The sequence below is a fragment of the Ruditapes philippinarum genome, unplaced genomic scaffold, assembly GCF_026571515.1.
Source record: "Ruditapes philippinarum isolate M1 unplaced genomic scaffold, ASM2657151v2 ctg9094_1_1_1_1, whole genome shotgun sequence".
NCBI lineage: Eukaryota > Metazoa > Mollusca > Bivalvia > Venerida > Veneridae > Ruditapes > Ruditapes philippinarum.
Window position 1 is genome coordinate 144 of NW_026860183.1, and position 20,590 is coordinate 20,733.

Sequence of the window (20,590 nt, forward strand, 5' to 3'; positions counted from 1 at the left end):
GAAATAAAACTATGATTAATTTCATTTTTAGTTTTTTAATGATGATAGTTTAAACCAATGAAACAATTAAGAAAAATGCTTTGAAAATCATGTAATAAACTAGTTGTTCAGACATTCAATTATTACCAACTATCTTAAACTTTCATGGAATATAAATTAACACAAATTTTGAAATTTTTAAATATACTACCGAAGTTCCCTTACTTTTAAATGTCGTCCAACAAAACAAATATGGTCATCAATTTAATCAATTTTAAAAAAGCTATTATTGTCACAAAATAACACATGAAATCTTTACTACTATAGTTAAGATAATCAAACTAATATTTACAGAATGTGGGTGACTTATGTTTGGTATTTCTCCTACAGCCTGTATAAACTCTTGCCTTACTTTCTCTTTCTCTCCTGGCTGAAGCAAAAAGAAAAGGTAATTTTTTCATATAGCCTTACCTTAATATTAGGGCCTATCATTAGTGAAAATAATTTTTTGGTCATACTCTTTTCCATGTTACATGAAAAGGTACTAGTATATAAATGCATGTTTAATTAATATAAAAAAATACCGTATATCAAATAAGAATAATCAATTAATTTTGTGAATGCAAAGAATACTAAATGTAAAACTAAGCTTTCAAGTCTTTTTTAATTTGTTTTAATATGCAGTTATATTTTAACACATGCAAAAAAATAAACTATGAAAAGTGAACAATTTGTTTCTTTTTTTATCATTATAACTTTTAATGACAAATAATGACTAGTAACTATAATGTTTAAAGCCTTTTCACAAAATTCACGAAATTCGGCAGCATTCGTTAGAGACACTGGGAGGTAACTCTGGTTTTGATTTAGAAAAAAAATGTTTGAAATATGTTAGTTCTGGCTCCCATAACTTTATATGTCGCTTTTATTTAACTTTATATGTCGCTTTTATTTTGACGTTTGGTCTATCAGTGCTATAAAACCTGTTTGCTGAAGTCTCTTTAGCTAGAAATATGTGTGCATTCGATATCTGAAATTTAAAAAATGGGTCAAAGACAGAAAAGGCCAGGTTGCATTTGTATACCAAATATAGGCTGTGATGTTACAAAAAATGTTTACCATTGACCATTAATGTCAAAAATTTAACTAAGTCGGTAAACAGGAAGTGGATGAGCGACAGACCTGAAATCGAATCCCACAGTATGGGACCATGAGGCAATGCTGTATGCTTAATATCAAGAAGCTGTGATAAGTAGTTGCTGCGAAAAACTGTTACAAAAATTCCTCCTACCATTGTCCATTAATGTCGGAAATTTAACTATGTAGATAAACAGGGAAAAGGATGAGCGACAGATTTGAACTCTATCCCACCGTATGCAACCCTGTGTCAATGCTGTATGCCAAATATCAAGAGGCTGTAATGAGTAGTTGCTGAGAAAACTGTTACAAAAATTTCCTACCACTGACCATTAATGTCGAAAATTTAACTAAGTTGTTAAAACAGGAAGTGGATAAGCGACAGACCTGAAACCAAATCCCACAGTATGGGACCATGTGTCAATGCTGTATGCCAAATATCAAGAGGCTGTGATAAGTACTTACTGATAAAACTGTTACGAAAATTTCCTACCATAGACCATTAATGTTGAAAATTTAACTAAGTTGGCAAACAGGAAGTGGATGAGCGACAGACCTGAAATCCAATCCCACGGTATGGGACCATGTGTGGATACTGTATACCAAATATCAAGAGGCTGTGATAAGTAGTTGCTGAGAAAACTGTTACATAAGTTTTCGCCGCCAGCCCGGCGCCCGCCCGGCGCCCGACATTCACCATACTATAACCAGGGTTTGCACCAGTGCAACCCGGCCAAAAATGGAATCGATATCAAATCGAATAACAAAGATCGTTGATACACCGATATCGATTGAATCGATTACACCCCTACATTTGAGACACATAAAGCAACCATGCTTCAACTCCTTTTTTATCTTTAAATCCTCAAAAAGAAATTTTAATCAGGTAAATATTTTAAAGTTTTGATAAAATTTTAACACACTTACATTTGTTTCATTGACAAACTTTCTGTGTAGATCAACCTACAGAATTAAAGGAAATAACATTGAATGTTTTCAATGAGAAAAATCTGCCTCATCATGTACTCACTGTTGATTTAAATCATTAATGACATATATTTTATAGTTATGATCAAATAATGTCAACCTAAATAGACTAAATAGGCTAGTAAAGGAGGTTTAATAATAAATTTATGACAACTGATGCACATTTTGCCTCTCCCAACCTGGCTTGTAATTTTTATGGGTATGCATTCAATTTATTTTAATGATGAAACAAATCAATTATCTGTTGTTTTTTTAAATTTTAATTCTGTGTTAAATATCAGTAATTAATTAGACAGGTATGGTAAATCTAGATGTCTTGAAAAGTACTTCACCCTGAACAATGAAAAATATTTATCAAGTATTTTTCACAAGACTTTTTTTAAAGTTATACATTTAGTCACCGTTAAAGATATTGAGTGTTTATAAGTGCATAACTTATAATGTTTGTACATATAGAGTATATAAAGGACTCCTTATACATACCACTAAATCTATATTTCCCACTCCTTTTCTTTGTGCAATGTTATCTCTGATAGCATCATGATTGGCTGGGTCCAATATGTAGTCAAAAGCATACTCTGGCTCTGAAGACAAGTTTGAAATGTTAAAAAAATGCAGGCTATTTCAATTGCATGTTTGTCTTCACAATATGTTTTTAAAATATTTCATTTGTTTAAATTTGGCTTGCACATGAACTGTGTGATAAAATCTATAAGTAGAATGTAAATACTTATGTTATTGACAGGTAAACCTACACCTTACCTAAATAACAATTTAAATTGTTTCTTTACCTTTTAACTGAAAAGGGACATTCCACTGGTTATATTTGTCATGTTTAGCATCAGTGCTTGTGGAAGATTCAGTGCTACAGGAGACACTGGTGTGTAAACATTGTATTTGTCTCCTCAGTCTTGACCATGATAATGTGTGGTTCCTCCTTAGCAGAAAAACATGCAGATCTGACAGCCCTCATTCTGTCCAAATATCCTAAATAAACATTCTTGCATGACAATTTAAATCAGAAATTAAAACATAGTTGTAATTACCATAAAGTTTTTATTTGCCTGATGTCCATAGTAACCATATTATCTCATCATGCTACATAAAAAAGTGGGCAACAGTGTCCCAAGATCACTCACCTGAAATCTGTTACAGGAGGGGATTTTTACCCCATGGGTATGAGTTACATAACTTTTGCACAGATCACAAATCACCTTCATACCAAACATCTAAGCTGTTGGCATTATACATGTAGTTTCTGATGAGAGGATTTTGAAAGTTTTCTTTAAAAGTTTATGTTACAACAAAAGTGCCATATATAAAGCTTTGGGCAAATTTTAACATTTTCATTTTTTCACCTCAAACTGGTCATTTGAAAAAACTTGGTAGAGGTCAACTAGGAGATGCTATTAACTGTATATTTTATATATGACTTAGGAGAAAAAGATTCTTTTCCTATTTGAGAGTATGCAACTAATCTCATATTTTGTTTTATTTTTGTAAATACATGAAAATGTCATGTAGAATTTATTATTTAGGTGTTGTGTATATTTAAATGATTGTAATTCTGTTTAGACTTGGTCAGTGTAAAGCTTTAATTTATACATTAAATGCTGTTTTTCAAATATCTTTCTCTTCATGTCTATTCGTAAACAAGTACGAAATTATTAGGGTATTAGGATACGTCTACAGACGTCAACCAACCAATATGTGTTTAATTGCTTAATAAATTTACGCAATATATTTTCCAATCCAAGAATTCAATTGACATGCTGCAAATAATTTAATTTACGATAAGTGTTTATCAATGAAGTATACAATTACATACTGTATTGCCTTCTGAAGTTTATAAACAAAATCACGACACATGGGCGCAGACATCTTTTTTTTGTAGTATTTCACGGCACTTTATTTCAATACACGGATCAACTTGACTGGACCCTCATCAATCTCCAGTTTTAAGTATATTTGTCATGCTTGGCAAAAAAAGAATATCTGATTCTGTAAAATAGCAACGTTCATAGAAATCAACACATTTAAAGCTTAACGAAGCTTTATATCACAGTAATAAAGTTATACAAGTATACAGCTGTAGTGTGATGAGACTCGTTTTAAATAATTACTTGGACATTGATTTAAGATATTAAATTCATATTGGACTAGAAACTACGTCGCAATATCAACATGTGCTAATCAATTCTAATATGTTTGGAAAGTCCCCGTATAAAGAGTCAGCTGTCACATTTATCTTCCTCGCCTATATTTGTATTTCTTTAACAGCAAATGAATCTCTTGGGTACCCGTAAATATGTAGTAGAAGTTATTGAAACAAGGTCATGTCGGTAGCAACATCATATATTGAGATTATTCATAATTATGACCTTAAATACGCGGTTGAAATTCTTCTCTGATAAGAGGCATGGACTGTTTTAATAGCAGGCCCATTTAAAATCAGTCTGTTTAAAACCAGAATGAAGATTGTCGTAGGTCTTGCGGATAATTATCGTCTGCTCGGCACAGGTGCCAACACCATGTCGTAAGTCAATTTAATTATCATTAATGCAAATTCAGAACATAAATTCGTTATAAAATTAAATAGAACATTTTCGTTTTCTATAAATTTAATTAATGTCACTTTATAGACAACTCTCACAATTGTATAAGAAATTTCAATTTCCGAGAAATTTTTATTCACGACAACGCACTTTGAAATCACTTTCTAAAACAGCTTTATATGCTTTCTAAAAACATATGGATTTTGTTGGGTTTGATGCATGAATTAATTTACTTGTAAATAATGGACTATAGCTTGGACACAATATTCTATGGTGTGAGATGGTTATGATATTACTTTGTTGACAGGGTTACAATTTAAGAAAACTTAAAACTATTTGTTCATTTTGTTCAGTATTAGCAAGAATATTTTCTTTGAATGATTTCAGAATCACCAAGCAAATGGGTTGCAAGACGTATTTAAGGTAAATATAATCATAACTATTTTCTTATTTCTTTCACGTAGAAATTGAGACAATTAATGTACATTATTAATACACGAACCTGTTTCAGAAATTAAGCAGGTATTTCTAGCAAATACGTCTGACCCTTCAAAAAATCACAGAAACTAACAGTTTTATCTGAGACTCGTTTAGTTCTTCTTTTTTACTTATATGAATAACTAATGGTGATTTGTTTTTAATTTACAAAACATTGAATAAATGAAATGGAACAGAAAAATATAAAACTTGAGTTCTCCTTTAATTAATATTCCGCAAGGAGGAGAATATCACAATGTTCCTGTCTTTCATAATATATTCTTAATTGAGAAAATGCTGATTAGTTTTTAATGAATATTTTTAAGATGGACAGATATAAGCAATATTTTGAGATTGCCGAGCATAGCTATGACGAGTTGAACAGACGGGCAGCAAGTAGAGAAAGAGCGTTGACGTTGGAAAGGAACGAGATTACTACTAAGAATCCATCTTTATAATGAGGTGAATTCCAAAATAAATAAATAAATAAATAATAAATAAATAAATAAATAAATAAATAAATAAATAATAAATAATAAATAAATAAAATAAATAATAAATAAATTAATAAAGGCATTTGAATTAAAAAAGTATAGCTATTAGAGTGAGCTACTAATATACTGTACGTATAATGAAATTACAAATATAATCCATTGTCTGTCAACTATTATGTTATTAAACCAATGTTTCGTCTTTAATTAATAGGGCTTGGACTACATGTTTAATCTGAGAACAATGTCCTGTAATGTTACAAGATTGACCCGCCCATTCCGCGTTGTTGGTGTACCACTAGACTCGAAGTTCTTGTTTGAAGGAGAGTACGGTGCAGCTGGTATCCCCGCAGGAACATTTTGACGCAGCGACTTTTGGCGGAAAATTTGAAGATGGGGGTAAAATTATCAATTTAACACAATATCAAATTTTGCAATCTCGCAACATTTAAAAAATATGGTATTTTAATTCCAGGCAGTTAAGTTCAGTTTTAAACTAAAATATTTATAGAAAATTACTTCTGTATATGAACAGACTGTTTAGAGATTGTACACTGCTTATGAAGAACCCATATAGTAAAGATCGCTACTTTGCAAATATTAATGTATCATAGAAATATGTAACTGTCTGTAAACATCTCATTCAAATACACATGTGGTAAAATCCCCGCTAAAAGCCGTGCAATGCTAGTTGAAAACAACCACGGGCATCGACCACGTATTTCAAGGGGGACAGAAAAATAATGTTTAAAAAAACTTGGCTATTATACTCGCGACCCAATGTGGAGTTACAATTAATTGACTGGTTATAAGGTAATCAAATGAATGAGCTGCATTTTCTTTACAGAGTAAGTAACGTACACAAGAAGATATGATTATCATACTGACATTAAACTTTTTATATTACAGCGGAATACCTGGTCACAGTGGCAGAACCAGATTGCATCCCCATTCAATTTGATGTCCGTAGCAATACTACCACAGAACATTTCCATGAAGCGTATGTAGCATATTTTTAATCTTTAAAACAATATTAATTATAGTGTAATTGCATACTTCATTAGTTACAGAGGACATTATCTTTTTGCTTTTCTTAATTCTGGACAGGCCCACACATGTGAGCAGCAGCATTGTCAAAAAATAATACAAGCTACGTTTTTGATAAAATTCTTGACCAGTCATCGTTGTTATAAAACATTTAGAACCGGATAGATCCTCATAATCCAAAACAATAGATTGACAATAAACTTACCTGAGAATCAATATTTTCATCAGGGAAGTTGACTAACATATTTTATCTAAATTATCCTTGAACAAGTACACGTGACAAGTATTCAAGTTGTCAAGCTTCCTTTTTTTCTCTATTTCCAATAAAGATCATTCAGAAATGTACTGAGAAGACACGGAATTGCTTACAGACGGAGAACTACGGGCATAATATTATACGCCGAAATTCTTTAGGACTTGTAAAAATGCCTTTTAAAACTTCCTACATTTATTCCTTTGGCAATGAGGCCAAGACCACGCTCCCCCTTCCCCCTCTGCTACACTATTCCATTGTAATTCCCAATAACATAAATTGATTATCTAGAAATCTAGAAATAGGGGAATACCAGAAGGGCTCCAGGCGATTAGTTTGTTTGTTGTTTGATTGAGTTTTTACGTTACACCGACACAGTATAGGTCCATATGGCGACGTTTCCAGCTTTACTGGTGGAGGAAGACTTTAGGTGCCTTCCGTGCATTATTTCAGACACGAATGGGCACCTGAGTAGAACCACGACGTTTCCGTAAGCTAGCCGGGAAGCTGAAATAATCGAAAAGTCCCTTCGGGATTCGAATTCACAGCGGTGAGGGACAAGTGGTTTGAAGACAGCGATCTTAACCTCGGCCACGGACTCCCCCCCCCCCCCCCCCCCCCCCCCCCCCCCCCCCCCCCCCCCCCCCCCCCCCCCCCCCCCCCCCCCCCCCCCCTTGGCGATTAGTGATTGGCCTCATGAAACTGAAAACGTTTAATCTAACCAGACATTTGCTTTTTCATTTTAGGAATAGTAAATATAGCTAGTTTGCAGTAACCTTGAGACTGTCAACAACTTATAGAATAAATTTACAAAATTGTGTCATAATCATTTTCACTTCCACAACGAAATGGAGTAGAAAAGCACCAGTGGCCACACTTATTTGACCATACCTCACATCAAAAGTTCAGTATATCGAAACTGGATCAAAAGAATCCGTTGAAGAGCTTCAGCTTACCGCTACATAGTAATACCCTTTGAACAAGTCTAGTTTGCGACTGGTCAATGTGATATAGTGGTGGCACTAAATTATGATGTTCTTACAGTTATTTTCTTTACAGGTATTACGACTTGAAATTGGGAAATACCAGACCCAAACTGTGTTCATACCACCAAAGGAATGCATGATGGTACCAATTCCACCAAAGTAAAAAACAAACAAAAATCATAAAAGTATGAGGCATTTGACTTTCACCATAGACATACAATCAAAAAATACTGCACTGGAAATCAAATTTGGTTTTGTGTCTTTCTATTTTTAAATATGTGAAAATTAAATGTCTGTAAAATGGTAAAAATGAAATAAAGTGTTGCAAGTACTTTTTGTTTCCCTATTCTGTGGCAAAAGTCACTGAGTTAGAGCCACATGCCCTTTACTGATGTTAAGAGTCACCTGTCCTTTGCTGCTGTTTATTAGAGCAAATGTCCTTCATTGCTGTAAGGGTGACATATTCTTTACTGCTGTAAGAGCCTCCCCTCGTTTATTGCTGTCAGTGTCACGTGCACTTTACTGCTCTGGTACTATTTTTCAAGTAGGACAAGTATCCTGCTAACTAAAGGAAGGTTTAATGATCTACCAGGTATATTAGTATCATACTCATACTGCAAAAATTGACAATACATTCATTAACACATACATGTACTACTTTACTAGTACTATTGACAGTTACAAATTAACTTTAAAGCTGCATGCCTTGGATGAGCTAAAATCATTATAGAAAATTAAAACTTCTGAAAATATGTAAAAAGATTGAAAGTTATTTTTTCGATTAAAAAACTGATATGCAGTATTTATCACCATATTTCTATTACATTATTCACACAGTAAGGGCTATTTTTTTGCATATTTTGTCCTCTTTGGTTTTGTAATTACTTTCTTTGTTCACTTTACAATATTTTACTTTTAAATACATTTTCTAAATTCTCATAAAATTAGCATGACAATCTGTAGGCCTGCTGCTTTAAAGTCACATTCAATGACTTGAAAAAATAAAATAAACTTTTAGTGTCAGGACAAATGGACTTTGTTGATAATAAGAAAAGAGATTGTACCAAATTTTCATTTTTTTATTTCCATCATTTTTACAAAGTTGATTTTAGTTTTTCACAGATGTACATGTAAAACATGTACATTTATCAGCATTTTTAATGCTTACAATTATAACAGCAAATAATTCATTGTGCCTTTAAACTTGTTTTTTACACTCTGTACTCAAAACTTAATTTATATCAAAGGTTGTTAACATACCGATTTGCAGGTATGTTATAAATAACCTTTTCATAATTTTAAAATGTGCCTAACATATCACCATTAAAATATTGCAAAATGCAATCTGATTGAAAAATGTAGACACTGAAATGTTCCTGCACACAGTAGAAGCTGTCTTGTTGGATCAGGAGAACAGGATTTGTGAAGTGTCCTGTACAATACTGTATTATCATGTCCATACTCCACTATCTACAGCCTCAAGTTGATGGTTTCACCATTGTCTGTCTGTTAAAACAATAAAAAAATACATTACACATCGAGCTTCCAGAAAAGACAATTACATATCTTATTCAAACAAACTTATTATGTACTTAGTAAATAAATCCAAGTCTTGAACAACTATGTCATCAAAAGAATTCGTGATCGTGCAAAATGTCAAAAAATTCATTTTCTATGAATTAAATCACCAAGAGCAATGTAATAGTTAAGGTCTCATATATGTCATTTAAAATCTAGCATATAATGAGTGAAATCATTAAACATGTACATTATTCATAGTTGAATACATAAACCTGTTTTTTCTCTTGTTTCTTTTTTTTAAAATATAAACATTTATACAGTCTAACACACCAGTTATTTCTTAAAATCAGATAAACTTTCATTATAAAACCAACAAAACGTCAACCATAAGCTTGCTGAATTTCTTATATGGACTTCCATTTTGTAACAGTCCATTATCATTTTTGGGGATATTAAGATAAAATCTTAACTTTGTCAGCCAACAGTACAGAGCCTGGTCAGATTGCAAGGATGTACAGGTTGGCCTGGCTCTAAACTAGTGGCAAAGGCTAAACACTTTCAATTCTGGCAGTGGAACGGTTAAGACAACTAAAGTGTACATACGTGAATCCTTTGTTTCCAGTAAGGTAGGATGTTATGGTGTTTTTCTTTGTTGTTGATTTCTCCTATTCACACAATGCTACAGTATTAATGGCGTGTCTGTTGCACTTTCATCTTCATCTTTAACTGTCAATAGTAACATTATTTGTTTAAATCTGATGTTTCTAATTTCAAGAGAATTTTTTTCTTTTGATATATCATCATCAACTGACATATTCTGAATTGTTTAAAAATGTAAACTTGACAGTTCGTTAACATCTCTAAAACTGATGAAGATATAAACAGTCTTTGACCATACAACCATGTCTACCTAGGAAATGACAGGTATATTAACATCATTATACTACCAAACATGAATCTTAAAACATGTTCACTACTATATTGAACTGTTCAATGATAATTGTGAAATTCAAATAGAACTTCTAATCTTACCAAAAAATTCTTACAAAACTTCAAATACAGAATATTATAGAATAATAATACCAGTATCTTCATTTGAGATTTTGGTTCTGTTTGATTGGATTTAGCAATCAAAGATGGCACATGACCCTTTTTTTTACATATTCTTTCTCAAAACAACCAAATAATCAACACAAATTGTGGAAATGAACAACATCTTACAAGATCATTCTTTTCTGTCTGGTGTTATTTGTTACCTAAGCAGTATATAAATGTAAATAACAAACTGTTTCACTTTCAAATGCATTTCTATTGCTAAGCTAATTATAGCCAACATGTATTGAAAGCAATAAAATGAAGGAACTTATAACAAAAGTGTGCCTTTGTGAATCACATGTTATAAATGTGTAATATTATGAAGTAGCATGTCACCAAAATTAAAACAAAGTCTTACATGCTCTCGTTCAAGTTTCTTCGCCACGTTTTTCAGTTTTCTTTTTTGCCAGATCCTTTAACTCATGAAAATCTATGAGATAATTGTCTGGAATGCTTCCTTCTGATTCAAATGGTCTTGCCTGAATTCATCAACATACTCTAGCTTTACCTCCGGTTTATAACTGTCCTTCTCTTTAAAGTCCATCAACATGCCAGTATAATCTGTTCACGTTCTTATATTTCTCATCAAGTCACTAAAGTAATGGACAATCTTTATGATAGCATTTTAAAGAGATGATAGAATAAAACATTTTAAATTAAAATGCTATTTTTGTAGCAAATGTTCATTTGTCAACATTGTCCTGACTGACTAAAGAACACATTTTTTCCATTTAGTACTGAATCATGATACATAATGTTGAAGATACAAGGTTTCCTTGGCTATGGTTCTTGAGGAAACAGTGAACATGTTCACTAATGCGATCCCACATTAATGCAAGTGTACAAGCATTGATTCCTTAAACAATTGTTAGTGCTTATGCTCCCTGATAAATGAATGCTAAAACTCATTAAAACCAGAGTCCATAGTAACCTTCAATTAAAACTTTTTATATGCCATGCCACAGACTATAATTCAATTACTTATATCCAGACTAATAAACTAACGTAACATGATTACAAACATTGATAATTCTGATAGGCGAATCAATCACAATTCTAACAGAAGTAAAACAGTTAACTTATCATATCTTTTATCTTCTATTGGAATATTCTGTGCTTGTCATTTCTAACATATTTTTGCTCATTTTCTGTGCTTCAACTTCTCTTCTGTAGATAAACCTTTCGTTAAACAGCTACACTTAAATGCTGTACCACATACCTTTGTTTAAACGGTTCATCTTCTAAAATAAGCCCCTTTCTCACCCTAAAGTGTAATAGAAAAAATATATTTTCAGCAAGCTTTTGATATTGACACAAATCAATAATTTCAATATTACATTGAAACAATGTAGTTATATCCCACAAATTTAAAAACTAACAATGAACCCTTTGTACATTGCATCTCTTTTTCCAAAGCAATTGGCATTTTTTTTTACAATATATCAGATTTTCTTACATGGATACTAGCCGATTTTTTAATCCAAATTGTCATTTAAAGATCTACAAAGTACCATAAAATTATTCCTAAGTAATATCCATAAGTATTTAATATATGGTCGTTTTTTTTCAGCTTATTTATTTTTGGTTAAAACAAAGATAGCTTAAATAAACAATTAACGACATTATTCAGATCTTTCTTCATTTGTAAGCAGCCTTCAGCTTTAGTGTTTGTTATGAAAACAATTCTGAATTGTTTAAACTAAGTATATTTCAGTAATTTTTTCTTGGAAAAAAGATATATCACTGTTAGCCTTACTTTTCAACACAGGATCCTGAGAGCCATTTATAGGTGCATCAGTGATGTTTGTTTCTTAAATATAGAAGGTCTGGAAACAAATCGTCCTCTTTCACTAATTTTACATAAAAGAGAGCGGGGACTGGTTAGATTAGAGGTATCGGGGGTTTTCTTAATTATGTTTTTATCCACAGCAAATTTTAATTTCCACCTATAATTTCTATTTGATTTGACAATTATATATGAACAATTTATCTAAAAATTACATGTTTAACCTTTAGGAAAATCTAAAGGCTGCTTATATAGCCTCTTTATGAGACATGTTTCAATGTAGCTTTGCATGATAACAATAAAATCGGTCATTAATAATATTGGGAAACTTTAAAACAAGTACCGATAATTTAAGAATTGAAATTATTGAAATTGATCTTCTCATTCTGTTTTACCGTGTAATAAAACTATATGATGTAATATACTTATATGAGATAATCAAACATCTATATTAAGCACACACTTTTATTGCAATTATCATATCTTAAATCCTGTGTTACAGATAAATTTATTTTGGTATGTTATGAAAACACGAAAACCAATGAAGAAAGCACAGACTGTGCTAATGATTTTATCATCATAAAATCTGAATGATTGACATGTTGCATGTTAAAGATATAACAATGAAGTATATGTTGTAATAAAATATGCTTCATATGCTAACTAGACACATGCTTACAGGAAAGTTTATTCAAAATAATGAGTATTCTAGGAAATTGTGTTGGCATTCAAATATCATATCGACCACTACGTTTAACTGTATTGTTATTTTAAAGAATAAAAGTGTTAAGGCTATTCAAAAAGTTTAATTGAAGTTAACTTTTACGGATATTAAAATTGGGTTTTAAGATTTCTGTATGCAATACATTTGCTTTTTAGAAACTTCGAAATACGTCTATATATATTTTGTTTATAAAAAAAAACCCAACAGAATGTTAACATCCTACGTGTGCACTTAAGGTCACATTAATTAAAAGTATATTTCTTAATATTTATAGTATATCTTTTATCGTTTTATGTGCAAAAGCTGGTGTACGTAAGAAATTGAAATTTTTATGTTTTAAGACTCAGTGGAGTTCAAAGATATTGCCTTTTTTGTTTGATATACTTAAATTGTATATTATACAAGTAATTCGCAGTAGGATCATACAAGCAATTAATCACATTAATCTACAAATTTAAATGAAATCATTTTGAATCTGTCCATTTTCTTCGGCTGTACAGTTCATAACAGATCTCTACAAATAAAATGACCTCCGGGACAGGTCCAATATTGACCCAAGGGATATAATATATATCAAAGATAGAGACGCTCAGTGGGCAATGCTACATGCGAAACATCTAAGCTCAAGACAAAGATTTAAATTTTTCGTTTTACACAAAAACCTTAAAATTAACAGGAGCCGTGCTAATGCGAACGCTTCTTATCAGAACGGAGCTTCCGGTCCAAATTTTATATGCTCTATTTAAAATAGTAAAAAAAATCTTTCTGCTCCGGAACCTGTCTACTACGGAATTCCGGACGATCTTTTCAATTTTTGTTCTTATTTTACTCTGAAATTAACCTCTCGGATTCGAACAGATTTTGCCAAATGTCACACCTCCATTAAAAAATAACAAATAAATGCACATCTTGCAGGTGTAAACATACACCATACTGATTAGAGTAACTTGTCTTTATTAATCAATCAATCAATCAATCAATCAATCTTTATTTAGCAATCGGCATAAATATGCCTTTGGCCATTTACAAGTAAATAATTATAGAATATGGCCAAGACAAAATAACATATAAATGTAAATAATAATTCAAATGCATATGATTAATCAAACACATAACATATAAACATTACAATAAAATGAAAATAAATTTACAATTAAGCACTGTTTGTCTAATGGGTGAAACGTATGTTCTGCTAACGTGTGAAAATTACATTTAGCTTGGCTTGATAACTACTATAATTGTTTAAGTCATTGTTTTTCGTCACCTTCAATAAACATGTTGAGAAAATGTAATGCAAATAACTTTTAATCTTTTGTTATGAATTTAACAACATTGAAATAATTAACTGAAATTAATGGAAACAGTCATTGAATTCGGATAAGTGTTGAATCGGACAAGAGTAAATAACAATTATTGGCAAATGCTGGTACGAATATTTAATCATGTCTCAGCCTCTTGTTTAACATCGTAGGCTAACTTACCATTGAGGGCATATCATTTTTGCTTAATTAGTTTTATTTATTTATTTTCGTATTCACATGACTGTATTAAAATGAATGAAAAAAATTGCAAAAATAAAACATTTACATTGCAATTTCATATGAATTCCCGTTTTCTTTCCTTAAACTATTCTTTCCTTCTCATCTACAAACATAAAAAAACGTGAAAAATCTTCTTATCCGGAAAACGTTCTAATCCAAACTTTTCTTCTGGTCTGGACGAGTTCGGATTAGACAGGTTCCAGGTACAAGACATTATAAATCAAGAAACCTTTAGGCGGTGACATTTTGATGTAAGGAAGCCCTGCATAACGTGTCATTATTGTGTTCACATTTCTGCCAAGAAGTTATTATTCCCCTCACATCGGTTAAAAAAAGAGGAAACCGAATTGCGAACATACCAACGGACGAACGGCCGCAAGGTGCATGACAACTTACGCTAAATTTCATTTCGGGTGTATTAAAATAAACAAATGCAATTATTTAGAACGCATAACCTCAGTCCTTCAAACACAATATTAAATATTCATGGATTTTCCCATAGGTTATAAGAAGTTTGTTATACGATTGTGCCGTCACTATGACGTCAATATAGAGCAAACATTGCAATGACAATGTATGGTAATAAAAGTTATTTATTGTGATTATTTCCTGGACAATATCTAATTACTTGATTTTCTTACAATACTAACAATGGGATGATTTTCGTCTATTTTTCTGCATCGTTCAATTGTTATGAACAAGTGTATCACTTCGTTCCAAATTAGAAAACAAACTATTCGTATCACAGTTTAAATGTCATAAAAATGATAATTAATCATTATTCTTTATATAAAAACTTTCATAAATATTACAATGATGTTGATGTAAATGTAGCATTATTAAAATTGAGAAATTGTTTTTTTTTTAAATAATATTCCATTTTTAAGCTGAATCATACACCCTTACCAAAGCATTATCATTTTAATACGGGAAAGATTTTATTTAGTTACCTTGTATATATTTTAAGGACTTTTTACATATATACAAACTACAAAATAATTTGTAGAATATGTTCCAATATAGATATTATGGTGTAACATCTGTCCGTGTACTATTTAGATTCCGCTATATTTACAACATGTTCGACATTCTTTCGGATATTTTGTGTGCTATGTTATTACTAAGTGAGAAATAATATTGCATCTATAACTCACCCAGAAGTAACCATCACATATAGCAGGGAAACTGGATTATACTTACCATAGATGAAAAAACAAAGAAGGGACACAATTGAATGTAACAATAAACCATGAATACTGCTTGGGAGTTTAAACATTCAAAGGGTACCAACCTTACTCTTAGCCACAGCATGTTTCTTTTAACAAGACAATGTTAATAAATTGAATCATATTCAAGGGAAATACTGACAATCGTTATGTTATAAAAGGTGATATAAGACATACCCAGAGATGATCATGTAAATGTATAAAATATAAACCCAATGACCATAACATAAGTACTTAATGTCCCAAATGAGACTAGAGCAGCAAAAAAGTTACATAAAAGTGCCTAAGGAATGAAGACATAACAAAAATTAGGACAGATAGGTACCGGTTTTAAGAACTGTCCATAATAGAGCCCATAAAATTAAAAGTCACTGTGGTAAAATGAAATACACTCACTGGTACTGATATTGTTATATAGTGTATGATACATTTAATATATTTAATAGATAACGATGTAAGATATATAAAAATATGAAAACAAAGTGATCCCTAAAGACTCCTGTTTTCTCAAGGGAAATTACAAGAGTGATAATGCAAGTTATGAAATGTCGGAAAGCAAAGAACTGACTTAGCATCAGACATGTTGACAGATTTGTTCTATTGAATTGTATGTACAGGAACAAAGTATGTCAGAATTATTTACAAAACAGATATATCATATTTTCCGTATGTCATAACAATTGGAAATGTTTGTATTTACAACCATGTTTATGATTATTGCCACGTTAACAAATACTTTTGACGATTTGAAGGTTTGGAATCAAATGAATAAATCGTGATTACTGCATGCGTTGGGAATAACATTGAATAAGATGAAACACGTATATTTTTTATATACTCAATTTGTACGTTTTCGATTAATTGTATTTGTATGGTATTGTTTAAAATCATACTGAACAACAGGGGTGGGGTGTTTAAAGGCTTTCCTTTGTTTCCAAAAATAGAATAAGTTATTGAAAAACAGATCCTTTGGTTGTCGTTGCAGTTTGTCCTTTTACCAGAATCTTAAAAGTAAAACACTATGTTCTTATTTGTACTGTTTTCTTTTATGTTTCCAGTTGTCCAAAACACAATGTCATTGCGCCAACATTTTATTGAAACGTGCTTATATAAATGCGATATAGAATGATTAAACTGACAAAAGAGCCATTACGGCACAACTGAAAACAATGCACGCTCGGTTTTAATTGAGTCTCTTTAATGGAAAGTAGTGGCAAGTTCAAGCTACCGTCCATGCAAACTATAAGACATAAAACGGATATTTTAGTCATTGCAATGCCTACATCTAAGTATAAAATACTTGATCATATATTTTAAGATAGCTATCAATAGATCACATTCATATTTATTTTTTGATAAGATCGTGACCGATATTTTAGTTTTGTTTTCTAAAATGTATGTTTTTTTTGTATAATAATATTTATTGAAAATCGACTTGATTGATGAAAATCTGATTTGTTTTGCTTTGAAATATTGTATTAACTCTGAATTCATGATATGTGTGTATAGTCTATGTTAAATAAATTTCTTATCTGTTTTATTTAAATGACATTTAATGATACAATACAGAGAAAAATAACACACGTCGAAGATCTTTTAACTTGTATAGTCATAGAAGGAATTTTAAATATTGTTTTAATATTGTTCTTGTTTCAGTTAATAAATAATTTCATGTTTCAGTGAGAACAACTGATTTAGAAATTGCTGACGGAATTTAGTAATGACCAGGTGTTCAAAAGTTATTCGATTAATTTTGGAATTGTTCAAATGTCAAAATTGTGGAACATGTTCGATTAAGAAAAAAGAAAAAAGAAGAGGTTTTGGTTGATATGTGAAAGCGTGTTTTTTCTTCGAAAATTAACAAATAAACATAGAAAAAGAATATAATACTTCGTTATACTTTTAATAGAGGGCTCATATAGAACAACCAGGATTCTTTTTATCCAGAGATTTATCCCTAATGTTTTGACCTTTTCTCGACATTGAACTTGAACATGCTATATACCTGAATATACATAGCCAACATATCTTTATCAAACTTTTTTGTTTGTCAGATACTTCCTTTTGTCTGATTTAAAAGGTTAAACTTAAGGCAGTTCTCTACAGGATATCTGTCACTCATTGTAAAATGATTTGACCGATATAAGTTGCAAGTGTCATGAATATATCAAAACATATCCATTAAAGCCGCGCAATCAAGCTGTTTATTCCCCAAATTAATATGCATATGGCTTGTACTAGCAGTTACTACGTTTAATTAACATATATATGACCTACATCTAAATTTCTTTTATAACTAAGTATTTGAACGGTGCCTTGAAATATTCAAAATGCAATGTAATATAAACTCAAAAAGCAATTATAAAGGTTTTATTTTCGTGTAATGTCATGTTTTTGACAAACAGTCCTCCAATTGTCCCAACTGGCAGTAATGAAACCATCCTTAAATGCACCCTTTCGATAAGCGTGTGAATTAGTAATAAAATACAACATTTTTTTCAGAACGAACATATATATCCGAAGTGGTTGTGATATATTGTAAAGATCATCTATAATATGCTTTATTTTGCATGTTTGTTTTTGTTATATTTAATTTATTCCCGATGAACAATGACTCATAAAACCTACGCCTGCTCATGTCGTGATTAATGCAGACATAACAAATTGTAAATTTGATGATTACAATTTTACTGTATTCAAACACGAATATTTGTCTCGAGCTGTCAGAATAATAATGTACTTTGCATGCACAATTGGGTGTTATAAAAATTCAATACAGTTGATGACGAAACAATATTTTAATATTTATTCTGAACAATTTGACTACTGGCTGTTGTTTCCAAATGAAGTATTTAAGAAAAGTAAAATGAAGAAATAAAAGATTTTGTAATGGCTAATAAAATGTTTAATTATTATTTTTATTTTTTCATTTTCCATTTCTCAGAATATTGATATTCTAAAAACCAACAAGGATAAAACTTTATCTGACATATGCTTATTCTTCGACTTCATTCCAAGAACTCAAATTTTCTGAAAAAAGTGAAATGTTTTTAGAATCAAAGACAAACATGACATGACTCTTTCATATAATTTGAGAGTAAATATATGTTGAAATCATACACTTTTGGTTTCCAATTAATTGAAGTTATATTGATGACTTTCCATATTACTAATTATCCCTAAAGAAAATATACGGGGATAATCATTAAGAAGTCAAAACATGAATTTAAAGGCAATTAAGTGAGTTGAAATTAAATGGTTGGAATCACACATATAATGGTGCTCTCAAATTATTTTTACTTTCCACTATCTGAATAAATTTCAAACGACAATCTTATATGCGATAAGTAGGTAAATATTGAAAACAAATTAGTCCTTAGTTGTAGAGAAAAGAAATCTGTTAAATCTAACAAGACACTAGTCTCGGCCCGTATTACAATAGAAGCATTTTGCATTTTTATCTTCATTAATTGAAGCTGAGGGTTCATAACACTATTCGGATTAATTTCCAGGAAAATAGTCATATTTTACGTGTAACTTTCATGACGAAGCTTGAACAATATAACAATTTTGCAATGATCATGATTATGTTGAAGATATCTGATTATCTCTTGATGTGAAAGTTTATTTATGTATTGATTTGAAACTAACGATCATGAAAGGATTTGTCGTTTTGACAAGATATACAATATTCTTTTATGTGTTACTAGTATCTCAACTTTTTAGCTTTTGGCAAAATTTCAATTTCAGCTACATTTAAATATTTCTCAGTTTCAATTATTATATCTAGCTACGTCTTACAAAGGCGAGACAATGATAGTTACTAACAAGAAATGTTTATATAAAGAATTTCACGAGGAACTTGCTTTCGGCAGATATTTAGAAATTATGATTACTAAACTTGATAATAGAAGGTGGTAATAATTTTTTATAAAAATACAAATGATCGCTTGAAAATTTAACATTAAGCATTTTATTATAATTATACCTTTTAAGTTTACTCCCTTAGATACATACAAATCTTGCTGCGCAAAATACAATTCAACAGATACAACCCCCCCAACCCCCATCCCAAAAAAAACAACAAAAAACAACAACAACAAACAAACACATAATTCGTCATGTGAACAAAGTAACATTAAACTAGTCATCTGAAATATTTAGTAGTTGTTGAACATCAATAAATATTTTATTGAGTGCATATCTTTACATTATCGTAAACTATTGCAAGTATTACAAATGTTGGATAAAAAAAAACAAAATAAATAATTAGGAATTTACTGAAGAGATCAAGCTATGATTTTTAACAATACAATGAGTGTAGGATCTCGAAAGAATTATCAGAGTAATAGGATAAATAGTTGATGCACCTAGGCTATCTTTTTGCTAGAACTATTTAGAATTCAATAACATTACGTCTTTCGCATCTGGGGGCGATTTGTACAAAAGACATTGACAATTTTAAAATAACTGCTAGTTGCGTGAACCCGGCATGCCTTGTGCCCTGTCCTGTTTTTCTTTGGAGTCCTCCTGGGCTCCTTGCCGCTGACGCTTGTTGCTGGGTCGGATGGGGGCTGCGTTCATTGAATGCCGCCTTTCCTTGTCGATCTTGTTTATCATATTTTGTACTGCCTACAAATGAAAGTATAAATAATTCACGTTGATGATTGTATTCAAGATGTAAAGGAAATTTTCTTACATTGTATCGAACAAAAATTATTGTAACAACAACAGTCACAATTATATTTTCAAGAACGATTAAGAATTGAAAAGATACGACATACA

The 20,590-nt window shown here is 31.0% G+C and overlaps 2 long non-coding RNA genes across 2 annotated transcripts; one reads left to right on the forward strand and one right to left on the reverse strand.

Moving 5' to 3' along the window:
• Positions 1–331: 331 nt before the first annotated feature.
• Positions 332–3,083, reverse strand: LOC132759148 (uncharacterized). The gene is made up of 4 exons (XR_009629671.1): positions 2,895–3,083; positions 2,587–2,687; positions 2,044–2,079; positions 332–409 (listed from the first exon to the last, which is right to left on the reverse strand). It is a non-coding gene; the product is annotated as an uncharacterized LOC132759148 (long non-coding RNA).
• Positions 3,084–5,551: 2,468 nt separating this feature from the next.
• On the forward strand, positions 5,552–8,121 carry LOC132759149 (uncharacterized). The gene is made up of 4 exons (XR_009629672.1): positions 5,552–5,597; positions 5,841–6,025; positions 6,536–6,626; positions 7,986–8,121. It is a non-coding gene; the product is annotated as an uncharacterized LOC132759149 (long non-coding RNA).
• The last annotated feature ends 12,469 nt before the right edge of the window (positions 8,122–20,590 follow it).